Source organism: Pithys albifrons, chromosome 2, assembly GCF_047495875.1.
Source record: "Pithys albifrons albifrons isolate INPA30051 chromosome 2, PitAlb_v1, whole genome shotgun sequence".
NCBI classification, from domain to species: Eukaryota; Metazoa; Chordata; class Aves; order Passeriformes; family Thamnophilidae; genus Pithys; species Pithys albifrons.
In genome coordinates, this window is record NC_092459.1 from 90,153,176 (window position 1) to 90,169,928 (window position 16,753).

Genomic DNA, 16,753 nt, shown 5'->3' on the forward strand with positions numbered 1-16,753 from the left:
TATTCCAGTTTAGCTTAATGGCTTACATCACAGATATGATTGTTTCTAACACATCACAAAAAAAAATAGAAGACTTGAAAAAGTATATTTCAATATATTGGTTTCAAAAAAAAAGAAAAAACACACTAAAACCAACACACACACACAAAAAAAACCCCCAACAACCACAGGGAAAAAACCTCACTGTAAATCTATCTAAAAGCAATTCACAGTAGTAATGCAATGTCATTGTTTTCCAACTATTTGAAGGTTAAACTGGGCTTTTGGCAATCTGATAACTTGAGCAAACAACTCTAAACTAGTTTTAGCCTTCCCCCTTCTTTAAATAAATCTCAACTTGTAATATGGAATGTGAATTGTTTTGACTGTTAAACCATTCCAAACTCAAAAGCCACTCATCATAAATGTGTTGAAAGAAGAATATATTTCAATAGCGTGGCAGAGTCTTTGAGTACAGTAGAGCAGCAGTCTTCAATCAACTTGACTTTCTTTCCAGAAACAGAAAATGAAAGCATAAGTGTCATACACATTTTTAAATGATTTATCAAAATTGAAAGAACTAACTTTTTTGTGACTGATTCTAACTGCATATATGAATGGCTATGGATAACAGGTTTCTTTTGCTTTTCAAAATGATATATAACAATGTTCCATGCAGAGACCTTCTATTTACACATCTGTTCAGCACCTGCCCATAATTACTTAGTTCGTTTTTATTATTGGGCTTGTCACCATATTAATGTAGCTGTACATTCAAATTGATTGTAATTGCAGATTTCCTGAAAAAGCTTGCTTTCTGCAAGTATTTAATTAAACTGATATCCTAAATTAAAAATAATTATGTAACTGTACTCCACTCCAATAACACATGCATGTCTCCCTCTACATACAAAATGGATATTTCACATAATTCATACAATATGTGGATTAATATTGTACAATTAAAGGTCAGCCTTCCACTAGAAAAGGAGGGATAATTAACTTCAGTGTTTAGAAACCTGACATATTTCAATTAAGCAAGCAATTTGTCACAAACTTCATAAATCAAGTTATCAAGGAACACATTAGCAATGGTTTTAATAAATAGAGATGGTGAAAAGTATACATATTCCTTCTTGTGGCATAATTTTACTTGAGTAAATGGTTTATATAGAAAGCCTTCCATTTCTAGGTAATGAGGTCATATCTAGTAAGTCTCAGTAACTACCAGTGTTCATTTCCATCTATTGGCTGTTTGAAGGTCTGTAACATACTTGATGGCCTGGGCTGAGAAGTTCTCTCTGGTGCATAAAAAAGTCCATGGCAATGCATTTGGAACCTCTTTGGTTTTAGGATAAATCAGGAGAGCATTGGCCCCAGCCCAAGGACCTGAACAGCTCTGTTTAGGGTGTTGTGGGAAGCTTGAGCACAGGTTGAATTCACCTTCTTCAGTGAGTTTGATCCTGGTGGCACAGTCACAGACACCAGCAACCTGGAAACAGTTTCTGCATCCCTGAGTGATCACTGAGGCAGAGCTGTGATGGATTGGCAAGATGACACAAAATTACACATCAATTTCCTCTCGAGGGAGAACAGAGATATTTTAAGAGGAAATTTTCATGTTTCTTGTTAAAAGTGTACCCAAAAATCCTGCAGTACTTCACCACCCGAGGGACAGTCAAGTATTGTCAGTGTAAAGGTTTCTGGAGCTACAGTCCAAAATATGCTCTCCAGAAACCCAAAGCGGCTTCACTTTTTCCCAGTTCTTCTCTGTGAGCCCATGCAGGTTGGTAGAGCCTGGGCAGGAAAAGATAGATGAACTGACCAAAAAAGAGATAGATTTGGTCAGATGCCTGCTGGACTGGTTTCAACAGACTCATCAAATTCACAGCTTCTCTACAGAACATTCAGTTTCCACAAGCAAGCCTTTTCTCTTGGAAAATATCCAAAATGTTTACTCCAACCCTGCTCATGCTTATCTTGAAGTAAACTGCAGGATCTGTATTCCACAGTGGCTGAGTAAATCCATTCAGAAATACTAATGCCAATGAACATATATCCACTGAACAGCAAAGCAATGATCTGGAATTTGAACTCATAATTCAAAGAAAATATGAAACAGACTTTTGATTTGATCCACCATGACCATAAGAACTGAGGATGAAATACTGCTCCCAGCTCCACTCCAAACCATTCGAAGTCCAGTGGTTGCTCTTAAAATTTGACTTGAATTCTTACTATGATTTTGTCAGCTGTGTTCAGGTTTTTTTGTGTGTGAGGTTGGATTTTATAGGAAAAAGGTAATCGTGTTCCTTATGCAGTACACATCCTGAATCTCATTTCTGATCTCAGTCCCACTTTCTGAGAATGCTACTGATACAATCTGCAGAAAAACAGATTTAATGGTTATCTAAAATTATCACTGTTCCATCTGAAAGGAATGGTAGCAGAAACTTCTCTTTCCTGACATTTCTTACCTCAATTCCTTGTGTGCATCCATAGTTAAGTGTCATTGAAATTGAAGGGCATCCATACATGAAGACAGACTTTTGGTCAAAGTGTCCAAACACATATCCAGAGCTTTCCTGATGGGTTATAATAGTGAAGGAAGGAAGACAGGGAAGAGTGAGAAGACAGTTGGCTTCCCAGCTTGGAAGATCACCTTCTTTCCCTCCATCATTGGCACTCTTCAGTATTTCTTCACATGCAACATCAAATTGAAAAGAAGGATCAGAAAGAAACATTTCTTTGCCTTGTCTTGCTGTTGCCTGCCATTTCTAGCTCTGTTATGTTCTTCACATAAGTACTAGCTGCACACTGTTTTGGAATCCTAATCCTAAAATAAGATCCTTAGGTTCAAAAGGTGTACTATGTCTTCAGCTTTTCTTACTTACCTTTTGGAACGTACGCTTTTCCGCTTCCCCTCAGTGTTCTTGTTGGGTAAATCTGTCCCCTGGGGCAGGGGGAAAGGTCCAGGAAAGAAAAGAAAGGCAAAAAAAAAAAAAGGTGTAATTTACTTTTCAATAAAACTATTTTCTCATAAATGTTCTCAAGTAATTTTGTTACAAAATTACCAACTTGAATGAAAAACTGATGTTTGCTTTGTCTGGGAGGTGCATCTTAAACACTAGTGTCCTGAAATGAAATTGAATGGGAACTGTTTCCTGTTCAGGGATGATATTTGTTCTAGCATTGTCTGTTGTCCACATATTCACATTAGACTAATTTTTCCTATTTCTGCATTGCCATATACTTTGCAGGTAGATCAAAATAAACAGTAGCATAGTTAATCCAATCTTGTTGGAAAGAGAGTGAAAGGAGACCTTCATTGTTGTGGCAACCTAGCACTGACAGAAAACCCCATGCCTCTGTTTGCCAGCAAGAATTAGTTGGAAATTGAGTGAATTGGGAAATAATAGCTATAAATATGCTTATGAATTACTGGCTTGATCTCACAAAGCATTTTTATTAACATCCAAAATTAAGAAGTTATAGAAGTTCAAGCACAAGCTGAAAATGAAGTATATGATTCAATGCATATTCTCTTTGGGAGGCAGTAATAAAAGTACTTTTTCACTGTTATGCCTGTTACACTGCCAGGGAAGCTTATGCTCAGAACCAAGGGGACAGAAGGGTTTCTGTAAGGCAAGAGGTTTGCTTTGCCTTTATCTACACTACAGATCATAGAGATATAAGGTGGCTGCCTTCTGCAGATGGAAATAATGGTCTGCTTCTTATCTGCCATTCCAAGTTCATGCAACCGAGGACTATAGTACATTTCTCTTGCAGCTTTATCCTTCCACTCAGTGCTGCCAGAAAAGTGTGATAACTCATTGTGACCTATACTTCAGGCAACTATCATATCAACCAAACACTAATCAGGTGATTACAAATACTGGAAGGGAATGCAATGTCTTAGAGAATGTATATCTCTGTGTGTCTTGAAAGTAAATATTTGTGTGAGTAGAAGTGATCTTAGAGCACATCCTGACTGTAACCATGGCTTGGTCTCTCTTTCTCATGAGCCCACATCATCTGGATCCTGTTCTAGGACTTTTGAGTAGTGAGAAATTGTGTAAGCTTGGATTTCTATATGGTAAACATCACATTGTTCCACTTCCCCATAAGTTCAGTCAAAAAAGGTGTATGCCTCGTCCCTTTAAAATAACAATCCAATGTGGCCTTCATTTGAGCTACAGCAAAAAAATATCTCCTTACAACACTTCATGAAGAAGAATGCATAATCAGTACAAATGTAGAATTTCAAGGATCCACTCTTACTGCATGTCTGATAGAAACTGTATCTCTGTTAAAAATGCCTCATGCATTTTCCATTTGGACATGGCCAATGGTTTGTCCTAGTTATGGTGAGAACAACAAATGCATGAAGGGCTCATCCATGTTGATCAGCATGACCCTGCTTAGATCAAAGCCAAGTCCTTGGAGCACAGGTAATAAAATATCACCCACCTTCACTCTTTCCAATCTGACCACAATACTAGAAGAGCCACCTCAGAGCTTCCCCAGCTGACAGGTTTGCCCAAGGTAGTAGGAAGCCACTTTGGCTTAGGAGTCTGTACTCATTGGTTTGGGGGGCACTGCTCCCTTCACTAGCCTCTTCCAGGTGCCAATGATGCTGAATTAGTGCCCCTTTCTGTCATTCTCCTGGCAGCGAGAATCTGACACCAACAATATTTCTTACATGGCACAATGCAATACATCAAGATACAAGGGGAAATTTGGGTCTCTGTGTTGCTGTTTGATAAACATCTATCTTATTAATACAAGAACTTGTCAACACACTACAGATTCCATCAGTATTTAATCTGGTGGATGGGGAAGGGATATGTGTTGGACTGAAAGTATAAACCTTAGGCTTGAAGAGTGGGAGAATGTGGGACTACGTATCTCTGTGACATCTTGGTCAGACTTGGCAAGGAACCTTTCCCATTTCTGTACTTTTACTGTACTTGAAATCCAGTGAGAATCTAATTAAAATTAATGGAGAAATAAAATGTTGGGGGAAATGTAAAAATAGAAACGCTAACACAAGAAAATATTAGCTTTACATGAACTCTCTTACTATGCTTTTTTTTCAAATTAACATATCAAAATATTGCTTTGGGACTTTCAAAAATCTTCAGAGTGTAATATGTTAAAAAGACTATGACAAGGTAATAAAATAATGAATTTTATTTGACTTTTACCTCTCTGTAGTGCTGGAATCAATAGCCAATACATAATCAGCTTACTCCCATTCATCTCTTTACCACAACAATCTCTGAAACAGGAACCTCCTTGCCAATGTTCAGAGGAATTGATGGTGAAGAAAAGGTCCTAAGTGCTTTGGTAGCCACTGAAATCTCTTTCCACAGCTGTCCCACTTGGTGTATTTATGCAGTTCATGACAGAGTGGGCAGCAGGAGCTCAGAGTAGTTTTTTCATGAGGCTGTGAGATGTACTCTATTCTGTGACAAATGTGCTTAAAACCTGGTTGTGCAAGATGGCTCTAGTTGTGTTTTAATTCCACCCTGAGTCATAACACTGTTAAGGAGGAGAGGAGAGGAGAGGAGAGGAGAGGAGAGGAGAGGAGAGGAGAGGAGAGGAGAGGAGAGGAGAGGAGAGGAGAGGAGAGGAGAGGAGAGGAGAGGAGAGGACAGAGAAAGAAAGAGAGAGAGAGAAAGAAAGAAAGAGAGAGAGAGAGAAAGAGAGAGAGAGAGAAAGAGAGAGAGAGAAAGAGAGAGAGAGAAAGAGAGAGAGAGAGAGAGAGAAAGAAAGAAAGAAAGAAAGAAAGAAAGAAAGAAAGAAAGAAAGAAAGAAAGAAAGAAAGAAAGAAAGAAAGAAAGAAAGAAAGAAAGAAAGAAAGAAAGAAAGAAAGAAAGAAAGAAAGAAAGAAAGAAAGAAAGAAAGAAAGAAAGAAAGAAAGAAAGAAAGAAAGAAAGAAAGAAAGAAAGAAAGAAAGAAAGAAAGAAAGAAAGAAAGAAAGAAAGAAAGAAAGAAAGAAAAAGAAAGACTCTGCTGTGCACTCATAAAGACATGATGATGAAATGGAGTCACTATTGGACAAGGTAAATTGAAGTGGCTTAACTCTGTTTTTGTAAGATTTATTTTATGTCTTTTTTTCCCTCAATGTTTGTTTTGAGGATAATTGCACCCCTTGACACATTTGCACCCTTGAGTTATTGATACATATTCTTAAGCCATAGGAACAGAGTTGAGATCAGCAAATACTTAGTAAGATTGCCTGTCAGAGAGGATTTTAAGCAAAAAGTTCACAGCAAATTTGTTGTTTTATAAAGGTCTATAATCTTTACAAAATTAGGCATTTAATTAAAGAACTTTATAAAACCCCATGGCCAAGTAAGCAATGAACTGTCAGCAAATTACCCCTTGCAGATAGATGAAAAAAATTCCTGCAATGTAATTGCAAGGGTGTGTTTAGGATGCCAAAGAGAATTAAAGAAACTAAGTTTCTATCTCTGTGCACCTCATAAGTCCAACTAAGAACTAGTGGAATTCCTATTTATTTGCTCTTGAGTCAGTGGGGTGCCTGGTGCCATCATATGCTGTAGGTGCACACCACTACCCTTGCAAGGAGTCTGCTACTCCCTGGATAACACCACAGAAAGACTTTTTTCTCTTCATGATTGGCTGAGGACACAGTTGCAAAGAGTGCGGTAGAAGGCTTGTGCTTCCTGGTCAGGTATCAGTTGCAATAAAGACTTAAAACAATCTTGTTTTACATGATTAAATGAAGATTGATTCTAGATCAAATTATTAGCTGGAAGCTTGTGGTTTCATGTAACTAACCATGGGTTTGAAGTGAACTGAAATGCACCTGTGAACTAATTAGAAACACCTCTGCATTTATATGAAGCAATCTCTGAATAACAAGTTAATAGCAATATTTATGAACTTGGATTCCAAGTGACAAATTATTTCAATCTTTTAATTCGCTGAGGCATAGACAAATAGTGGAATGGGTCTTTCCTTATTTCTTAATCCAGAGATATTTCAGAGATTATTCAAGATATTAGTTACAGTTTTTGGAGATGAATCATACACAAATATAAAGACAGATAGACATCTACGCTGTGTCTGGTGCCAGAAAAAAATATCTCTACGACCCAGCAAGTATGTGCCAGATTTAAACCTGAAGAGTGTCTTTACTGATGAGAAAGGTCTGTGGTTGCTTTGGGCCAGAGTCCCCACCTCTGTCAGCCTGAGGGTCTGGGGCATGCTCTTCGATAGGTGCAGAATCTGCTACCAGCAAATCAGAATGCTGTTTTAACAGATAGTGTATGCCTTTTGTCTGAAGATAAAATTCACCTAGAGTTTAAGGTTTGTTTGCCAGTCAGCAGTCAAAGTACGTGTGCATGGATCTTTGAGTGAGAAAGACTTCTAGCCTAAAAACTGGCTTAAAGCAGCTAGGCAGTTGGAAAGACAGCTTGGAACTAAGTATCTCTTATCAGTTTTTGATTATTGTTAGGCTGGTCCAATGTAAGTTTGTGAAGTTGATGCAAGACAAAAGGGTCCTCCGGTGCTAACTATTTCCAGAATCCCAGCAAAAGAGGCTTTGTTACTGCTGTGTTTCTGGACATACATTATTCCTAACATGGTTTGCACTGCAGCCCACAAGCCTTGCTAGCACTTTGAAACTTTATTTGGATGAGAAATGCTAGATCTGGCAATGTAGTAATATAATACAATACGCAATAAGCAAATGCAGAGAAACATTCAATAGGAAACATTTTGATTTGACAAAGAATTTTCATTTAATGTTTTTTTTCTTGAAAGCAACGACACTATATCACCCAGAATAAGTAATTCTTGGTGTTCATTAATGTCTTTTTTATCCATCTTGGATAAAAAGTTTTGTAGTTCAGTGGGAGACGAATGTTGCAGCATTATGCTGTGAATCCAGGGTATTTTGTCAAACCTCTCACACTATTTCCAAAAAAGTTAGAAATATCTTCATGGCAACAGACTACAAGGGGCTGTCTTTCTCCATAAAATTCTAAATACACCACATGCATTTTCCTTCCTGATTTTCTCTGCATATGTCAAAGCTAGGCAGGAATTCTATAGCACTTAGTACTTGCTGATGTAGAAATGACTGCCAAATGAATGGTTTATACTGGAATATCTCATTATTTATATAAGTATGCTACAGTATGGACATTTAATTTAGTTCTCATTCCAAACCTGTGACAAGTCACTTTGACACCTTTAAAAACCTTTTTACATGTGGTAAGATGGAGCACTAAATAGGTAATAGGAAAAAATAGTGGCTTGAATTAAAACAGATATTTTTAAACAATCAAAGGAAATACTTCATGTTTGTAATAATGTATCTCAGCCACTTACTGTTTAATAATTTTAATGATGAATTAATATTTCTGGGTAACAAGGATGGTGCAGTAGTTTTGGGGGCTGGCTCTATTCACTTCCAGAAGACATAGGGCAAAATTTCACACGCATTGTTGGAAATGTCTTTTTGAATAGGAGGAGTGAATGCATTCATTGGGAGTTCTGATATCTTGTGGTGCTGCTGTAGATCTGAGCATGAGAGAATTCAGGCACCAAGCCCAGGTACTGCGACAGCCAGACAGGGGTTTGGAACTTCACCTACACTCCTTGTGCCTGTCTGATACCATCTTATAGCCTTTCATTTCAAAAATATAATATTCATTTTTATCCACTACTTTGTGAAAAATACCATTATAGCCAAAATACATCTCTGCCATAAAACTAAATCAGACTACTTGTGTAATGGAACTGGATAGAAAGTAGCACCAAAGCTTGATTTACAGTGCAGACTAGGTGTGAAAGTATTTGGTTTCAAAGCTGACAATTTATACAGGGTACTTTCTCTGTGCTGTGTGAGTTTGAGCCATGAAATCTGGCTTTGGAATGGCAGCTGTCTGGGTGCTACCAACTACCAAGACTTGGGATGCCTCTCCTCTGTACAGTAAGTGGCCCATTTGTCAGGATCCCTCACAGCAAGGAGCACACACTAGTGCTCCAATATACAACAGACCATGAAGGCTAATAAGGTTAAATACAGAACTAGTAACACTGGGTTTCTATCATGTGAAAGCCTGCTGTGAAGCCTTTCCATGCCTGTGTGCATACCTCCCAGATACCTAAGGTGTGGTGCTCGAAAGTCAGCATAGCCTCAGTATGCAAGCAAAGCACTTAGTGACCTGTTCTCTCTTGGACCGTGATATTGCAGCAAATTAGTAGTGTTTTGACATTTAGAGGGTAGCAAGCAGGCAAGCACACACAGGGAAAGACCTCAGTTACAGCCAGATGCAACATCAAGAAAGTGTCTTACAGCATCTGCCAAAGAGATAAAAATGAATAGAGGTGTCTGAGTTCTTGTCTGGACCAGCAATAGTCTAATTTTGCTGTGCAGGATGGGAACAGGCTCCAGGATCCACTGGGTTCTGTATGTACATACAGATTAAAAAAACAGAGAAAAATAGGCAGGTGTCATAGAGGTATCAATCAGAAAACAGAAGTATTTTCTGTCTATGAATGCTTTCAGTATAATAAATAAGACAGCAAGAAATTACCACTAAGACAAAAACTTAAAAGACTCCAAGCAAGATCTCTAGAGTGTGTTTTGTTCACATTTTTATAAAAAAAATCTTTGACAAGCTCTTCTGAAGAGCAACGGCTTTTAGCCAAGGTAAATGAAATTACCCAGTGTTACCAAAACAAAAATAAAATACTCTCAGTTGTAGCTTCTGAATCTTTTTATAATCCATTTTCTTCTTTTTTTTCTGCTCCTCTGGATCTCCCCTAATTCATGTGTGCACACTCTCCAGCTCCATCCTCACCCCTTCATTACCACCAAAAGCTGCTCCCCTGACCCTAAGTGCAAAAATCAAGATTATCTTCCAAGAGCATCTAAAAGGGAGGAGGGCAAAGACCATCTCTGAATAGTTTTCCTAGAGATTTTTGTGTTTTCTCCTTCAGAATATATTCTGTGTCCCTTAGAGGGGTGGATGCACTCCCTTGCTGTCCCAAGCCCTTCCCTTTGGAGAAGCAGCCACCAGCCTGCCTCCTGGGAAGGCTCCTGCAGTGCACCAGGCAACTTTGTAGCCATCAGACCTACCGGAGTACATGGGAATATTTCCAGGAAGGCCAGTGAGATCACCTATTCCAAGTTCCACATTTTAATGTAATCTAGAATCTGTAAGATGGGAAGCTCCAAGAAGGCTCACATGTATCCTAAGCCAGCTAGTTTCTTATAAGGCTGATATTGTAATGGAGTACAAGAATGTTCATGCTAAATGGAAAATGAAAATGGGCTACCCCACATTTAATGAAACAAAACACAAGTGAGTCAGTCTTTAAATCTTTCATCAGTTAATTTCTCTCTCATAATGTGCTCTTTCTATCCACTAATTTGACAGTGTGTTCTTTTAAATGTAGGTATTTGATCAATCTCCCTGGGTAAGTTCATCTGGCTGATGAAACAAAACAGCAATATCTAACGACAACGTCTGGCACGGGTACAAACACAATCAGTATCTCCCATTTATCTTGAGATTGCATGCAAAGTACTCTGAAATAAAAACACACTACAATTCTTCTATTTTTTGATGTTGAGAGATTTTAAAACTGTAATCCACATTAAGCTTCTGCATTTCACCAGCCAAGACTGACTGAAAAGTGCGTACTTTTAAATGGTAACAACATTATTCATTGTTGCTACTAACTCTGTTCAACTGTGTAGGGTCTGGGGGTTTTTGTACTCTTCCTCATGGAATTCCTGAAAGTGCTTTGCCAAATCCTATGTAATGTTTAATTCATATAGCTTTCCTTTTCTCCTGCTTCTTAAGTGAAGTCATTAAAATAAAACTTGAAATGGAAACTCATGCATCCACCTTGAAGGCTGAAGAACTAACCACAAAACAGATCAGAGCAAAGTTAAAACTGTGCATTTGAGAAATGTTTGGGTTATTCTGCAGATTTCTAAATCAGGCACAGTGTTTCTGGTATTTATAACTGGGTCTATGTGCTGGTTTTAGAGAGCACTAAGTGGATAATGATACATGTTTTAGGTATTTAGTCAATCACAAACAATTATATATCTTTGAAATTTTTTTCCACTGGTTTCATCAAATATATAAAACCAGTAGTGGTTTCTATGCCTGGAAGAGTACTACCAGAAAAGGTTGTGAACTGTCTTCTTGCAAGAAGTACTTTCAGAATACAGAAAGTGTGTCATTTATTTTTACCTGGTTACTCTCTACTTTCAACACAAAGACATCTGGTAATTACTGAGACGGACTGGTTCATCTATAATGCCTACTATCCAACAAGCCACATCATCTGCCTCTAGCCTGTCTGCCAGTTCCTTTTCCTACTGTCCAGCTAAGAGGAAAAGAATCTGTTGAACTTCTTCATATAGCTTTAAAATCAGTCAAGAGTGAAGGAGATGTAACCATGTCCATACTTGGTTTTTTTTAAGTTTACATCAGCAGAGGCTCTGATATCATGAGGAAATGTCTAACTTACACTGAACCATACTTTCTTGTTCTGGTGTATCAGAAAGGACAAGATCACAGTACCATGTAAGTGTACTGGGGAATGGAGAAACACTGAATTAGACATGTTTCACTTTCTTTGTGCACTGAATCACCCTTGTCAGGAGCTTCTTTAGAAACATAGCAGTGTGATCTGTCATTCACAGAAAGAAGCACATAGCGTGTAAAATGCCATTACTGCAATTTATCAAGAGCAACTTCCATAACCTGCTACACTGTAAAAATGTTCACATTTTAGCATGCTAACAGAGTTTCAGCATCGATACCTTCAACAAATGGGAAGCACATGGCATATTAAGCTTATTTCCTCTCAAGTCCACAGTTCAGTTTTAGAGGTTACATATGAAGAGAAAACCCATGGGTCCACTGCCCAGGTTAAAGAGGCAAGGCCTTTTCTTGTGTGACTGAAGCGGGGAGTTACATAATAGCAAATGGACTTGGAAACTTTCCCTTTTTGTTTCTGGGGTTGAACAGACATCAAAAGATACACAGAAAGTACTGTGATAGGTCAATGGCTACCTGCCCATGAAAGTGTTGGAGTGAGGCCAGGAAAGGGGGATTTCACGGGCAAGGTTGTTCAGCCTTTCTCAAAAGAGACATCAGTTCAGGTAATCATACCCTGGGTTTCTCTTCTGAGGTTTATTTAATTTTGACCTCCTATAGCTCTCTAATTTTAAAATAGCCCGTCCTAACTTACTGAGGATATACAGCGTATTAAGCTAAACAAGACACAGGTCTTCTCAGGTATAGGTGTTTGCTCTCTATTTGTACTCTTTCCCATCTCTGTTATGAATCTAAGTTGACAATCCAAATGGTCAAATCAAGTACTGCTGGATTTTAACACAGCAAATATTGAACAGTCTTACTCAAAAAGTTCTACCCAACATGCAAACTTACTCTTGATCATTATTGCTTAATAGCATGGGTTTATTATAGAGTTTATCATTAACAGATAAGATTAATTAAGTTCTAGCTTCTGTTGGGAGTTTGAAGGGTAAAGGTTGACCCTTGCAAGTAAGGCCATGTGCTTCTTTTGGTTCATTGTACTTGAAACAGTAAGGTTCTGCTGATTATTACAGTAATCTACCTTCTCCCTTTTTAGGCTAGCCAAAAGTTTTTAGAAGAAAATATTGAGAGTTCTGTATCTAATGCAGATTTCATAAAGCTATACATTCTTGGCAAACTAGTTACACATATTTAAATTATGTGTGCATCTGTATTTTTACAGGACTTCTCTATCCAAGAGTTCTGCTAGCTATACATTAATTCCCTACAGAAACACACATATGGGTGTTAACATTTGTGCAAGGTTTGATTGGTTGCATATTTGCCTGTGAATTTTCAGATGTGGGAAAAAATATTATTTATTGGAAACTATATAAGTAAAAAGCTCAAGTTTTCACACGACATCATATTATGCAACAGCAAATTATCAATCTGCATCACCACAAAGTATACAGTAACTAGTTGTTTATTTAATGTATGGCAGGAAACGTGTCTGCTTCATCAAATTCTACATATAATGATCATTTAAACTTTACTGCTTCTATAATACCTAGAAAAGTTCCCTTTATACTCAAACTGATTGAGTGAAGATCATATTATGGGTCTCCAGAGATCAAATAACACTTCACAGAAGAAGAAGACATGCATCTGCTTAAGTTTTGAAGGTGACATAATATCAACCATACCTTTGGAATCTTGAAAGACTACCACAGAGGAAACACACACCAGGAACAAGATCTTTCACTTCTTTGCTGCTTTTAATGTACTCTAAGAGATGTAACCAAAGACATAAAAATTCATCTTCTTGTCCCCAAGGAATAGAATCAATTTAAGTGAATCATAATTAATAATGGTGGGACTTGTCTTCCTAAAATGCCTGCATGAAACTGAAGAAAAAAGGTTTATGCATTGTTCAGGAACAGCTCCTCCTTGTGAAAATACTAGTCCCATAATATTGCCAAGATCTGTGCTGTCCTAGATGGTCTGCCACTCTGTGTGCCAGATGCCTAACTGAAAGATGCCTGAGGGAAGTCCATCAATATCATTGCAAAGTTTTACTTTCATAAGCCACCTTCTGCTTCTTATTTCATGGCAAATCCTCTTTCCCCACTACTCTTTCAACTGCCTCAGAATCCTGATCCAGAGCTCACAGACCTATCAGGATTCACTCCATTATTTTCTCTGTGTTCAGGGTATTTCCCCCATTGCACAGCTAAGACAGGGGACTAGCAAGTCTCTGGACACATGTTACAAGGTTAAATATATTGTATAATTAATCATGGTAAATACAAAGTATCTTAACACAATAGGAAAAGGCTCCATAGATGTTCTCAAAATTCTGTCAGAGATATATCACTCATCTACATAAAGATTTTTGTCATGTGAGGCTGAAACAAAATCAGCCACTAATGTCAGGCAAACAACAAGCCATCTAATTACCTGAATGTAATCAACGTGCTTTAGATTTATATTGCACCCTTCCACCTTGCAGTTGGCCACAGCTTATTTACCCAGTAGGGATTTTCTGAACCTTCTGGAGCTGGAGAAAAAGAATACAGCTATTGTATTTGAAAAGGAGTGTGTGAAAACAAAAAGAGCTTCTGGTTCCTTACTCCACTGTCTGTGGCCCCAGGCCACAGAGGATTTTGAAGTGACCACAGGCACACTGTCTCCTAGAACTTTCCCAAGCTGAAACCTTCCCCCATGGCATGGCATCCCTATTTGTTCTGGAACTGTGGGGAAGAAAGATTTCTTACCAACGAAATTCATACCGTCCCAACTCTTCAGTACTCTCTGACATAGATGAAGGCTTCATCATTTTTAACACCAGAGATTGCTGCAGTCACCCTGAACTAGCCTTCAGCAATCCCTGGATCATTTGTTATACCTACACCCTTCTCTGGGCTGTTTCTGGGACCATTCTTGGTTCTTCTGTTTTACAATTTCATTCATTCCTTTTACCCTGATCCTTTAAACTAATGGCCCCACCTCTGTCCTCTGTATTCCAATGTCTCAAAGAACAGTTTGGTGGATTAAGAGAACCATCCTCAGGCATGTCCCTCTCCTTGATGTATTCATACCACTCATTTCCTTCCCTTATGTGCAATAAGCATGCTCATCACACTGCAACTTCCACATCATAACTCACATAACTCACCCAATTATACTTCCTTACTTCCTTCTCTTCTTGGAGGCTGAAGCTTAGTTTATGATGACTGTAAGGCCCAATCTCCAGACAGCTTCAGCACATGCCAAATGTTGCTGCCAACCTCCTTTCACTTAAAAATAAACATAAACACATCAACCTCACCCACAATTGCATTTGTTTCACAATTTTGATCAGAAAAAAAAGAGAAAGAGAGAAAAAATCCTCTTGTTCTGTAAAATTCTTCCTAGACTTTGTTCAGTTTATTTCACGTTCTGTTCCTTTCTACCACCACTGCTCATATGTGATTGAAATAAAAAGGCCTCATAATTAAGATAATGTTTACTAGGTTATCACTCTAATGTTGTTGTCTTCCTGTTTAAGAAAGGGTAAATGTCTGGATTTAAAGAAGTTGCAATCTTGTTTTCCATTAATTAAAATTAAACAAATATTAATTAAAACAGCTAGACATAAATAAATACACATGTAAATTCTTGCATGTTGTGTGCATTCACATACTTTAATGATTAATTTCCTTTTTGTTTTCTGCCTGTAGTGGGTAGCAGATATAGGAAATTTGAATGGTAGTTGCACAAGAATCCCATGCTTTGTAGATCCTTGTCACTCAATGAAGTCTTCAGCCCTGTGTCTAGTATCAGCTTCCTCTGCATCTGCTTATGGTGAGAATGAAACAACTAAAAATTACTTCAGCACTGATTAAACTCTGTTAGAAGGAAGAATTAGTGAGTCTCAAGACGGTGCAAAGTTAAGTTCCATCTTACAAAGATGTTTGAACTATGTCCCTGTTGCTAAATGAAAGAGAGCTGGGAACCCTGTGGCTAAGTGGCATCTGTCACTAGGTCTTTGGGTCTTTTGGTCCCTCTGTAGTTCAAAAAAATAACTATTTCCTGTGGGGTTTTAGTTCTGGGTATCAAAGATAATATAAGGGATGCATCGTAAATTGTTCAAGTAATATTTTCATAACATGAAGCTGAATGAGGAAGTGGACTGAGAGTATGGAATGGTTCCTGGGAGAGTGTTGGAGGACTAGAATAGTGCAAGGCAGGGGGAGTCAAAACAGGTGTCATCTAGTACAGCCAAAGTTGTGCCTGGGTGCATGATAGCAGTCAAAAGGGATGCTTGAGCTCATGCCACCTCCTTGCACTACACAGTAGCAGTGTTTACCATCATTAGTATCTACTTCCAGTGGAAATGATGTGCCCTTGTGCACCTCACCACATGACTAGGCTGTTGGAGGAAATGTGATGTGAGTATGGTACCCCAGCAGCAGATTGTTTCTTAACCAGTATGGTACAATCTTGCCTCTTGAAGTGACTTCACTGACTGAAGCTAATTCCGTGTTTGCTGGATTGGCCTTTCCTACATGTTAAATAAGGAACGAAGTCAGTCTTACTCTAGTAATGAAGTCCTTCTGTACAAAGGGAATTACACTAATGGAGGGGGGGGGAGGGGGGAACAAAGTAAAAAAAAAAAAAGAAATTAAAAGGGATACCAGGTTTGTCTCTGTGAAGTAAAATGTCCCCAGCATATTTGAGTTGATTCAAGAACCTATGAAATAAAGAGGACATCAAAGGACAGAGACAGAATTGACTCAGGAGAAAGGAGGTTGAAACAATCCACAGAGGAAAATACAGACTGTTTCACAAGTTCTGAAATAACAAGTTTACCGCAGGAAAGTCAATCAGTTTAAACTGTTGCTAAATTGTCTAAACTATCTAGCTTTCCACAAAGCTTCACCTGTAGTTTTGATCTGCGCACATTTTCTCAGAAATTGCAAGACATGACAAACAACTAAATTGAACTTCCTAATTTTTGCAAATAAGATAATTTATCTATTTTAGAAAAGATATAGATAGAGAGTTAAAACAACCTGAATATATTCTGAAATGTTATGAAGTTTCCTTTACAACAAATAATTGCTTTAGTTTTAATTGATACTGTTTCTTTTTATTTATTCCCAATGGCAAATCATAGCAAGTATTAAAAGGAAAAAAAAATCCCCAAACCAGAACAAATTCCAGTTAAATCTATCATTGTTTGA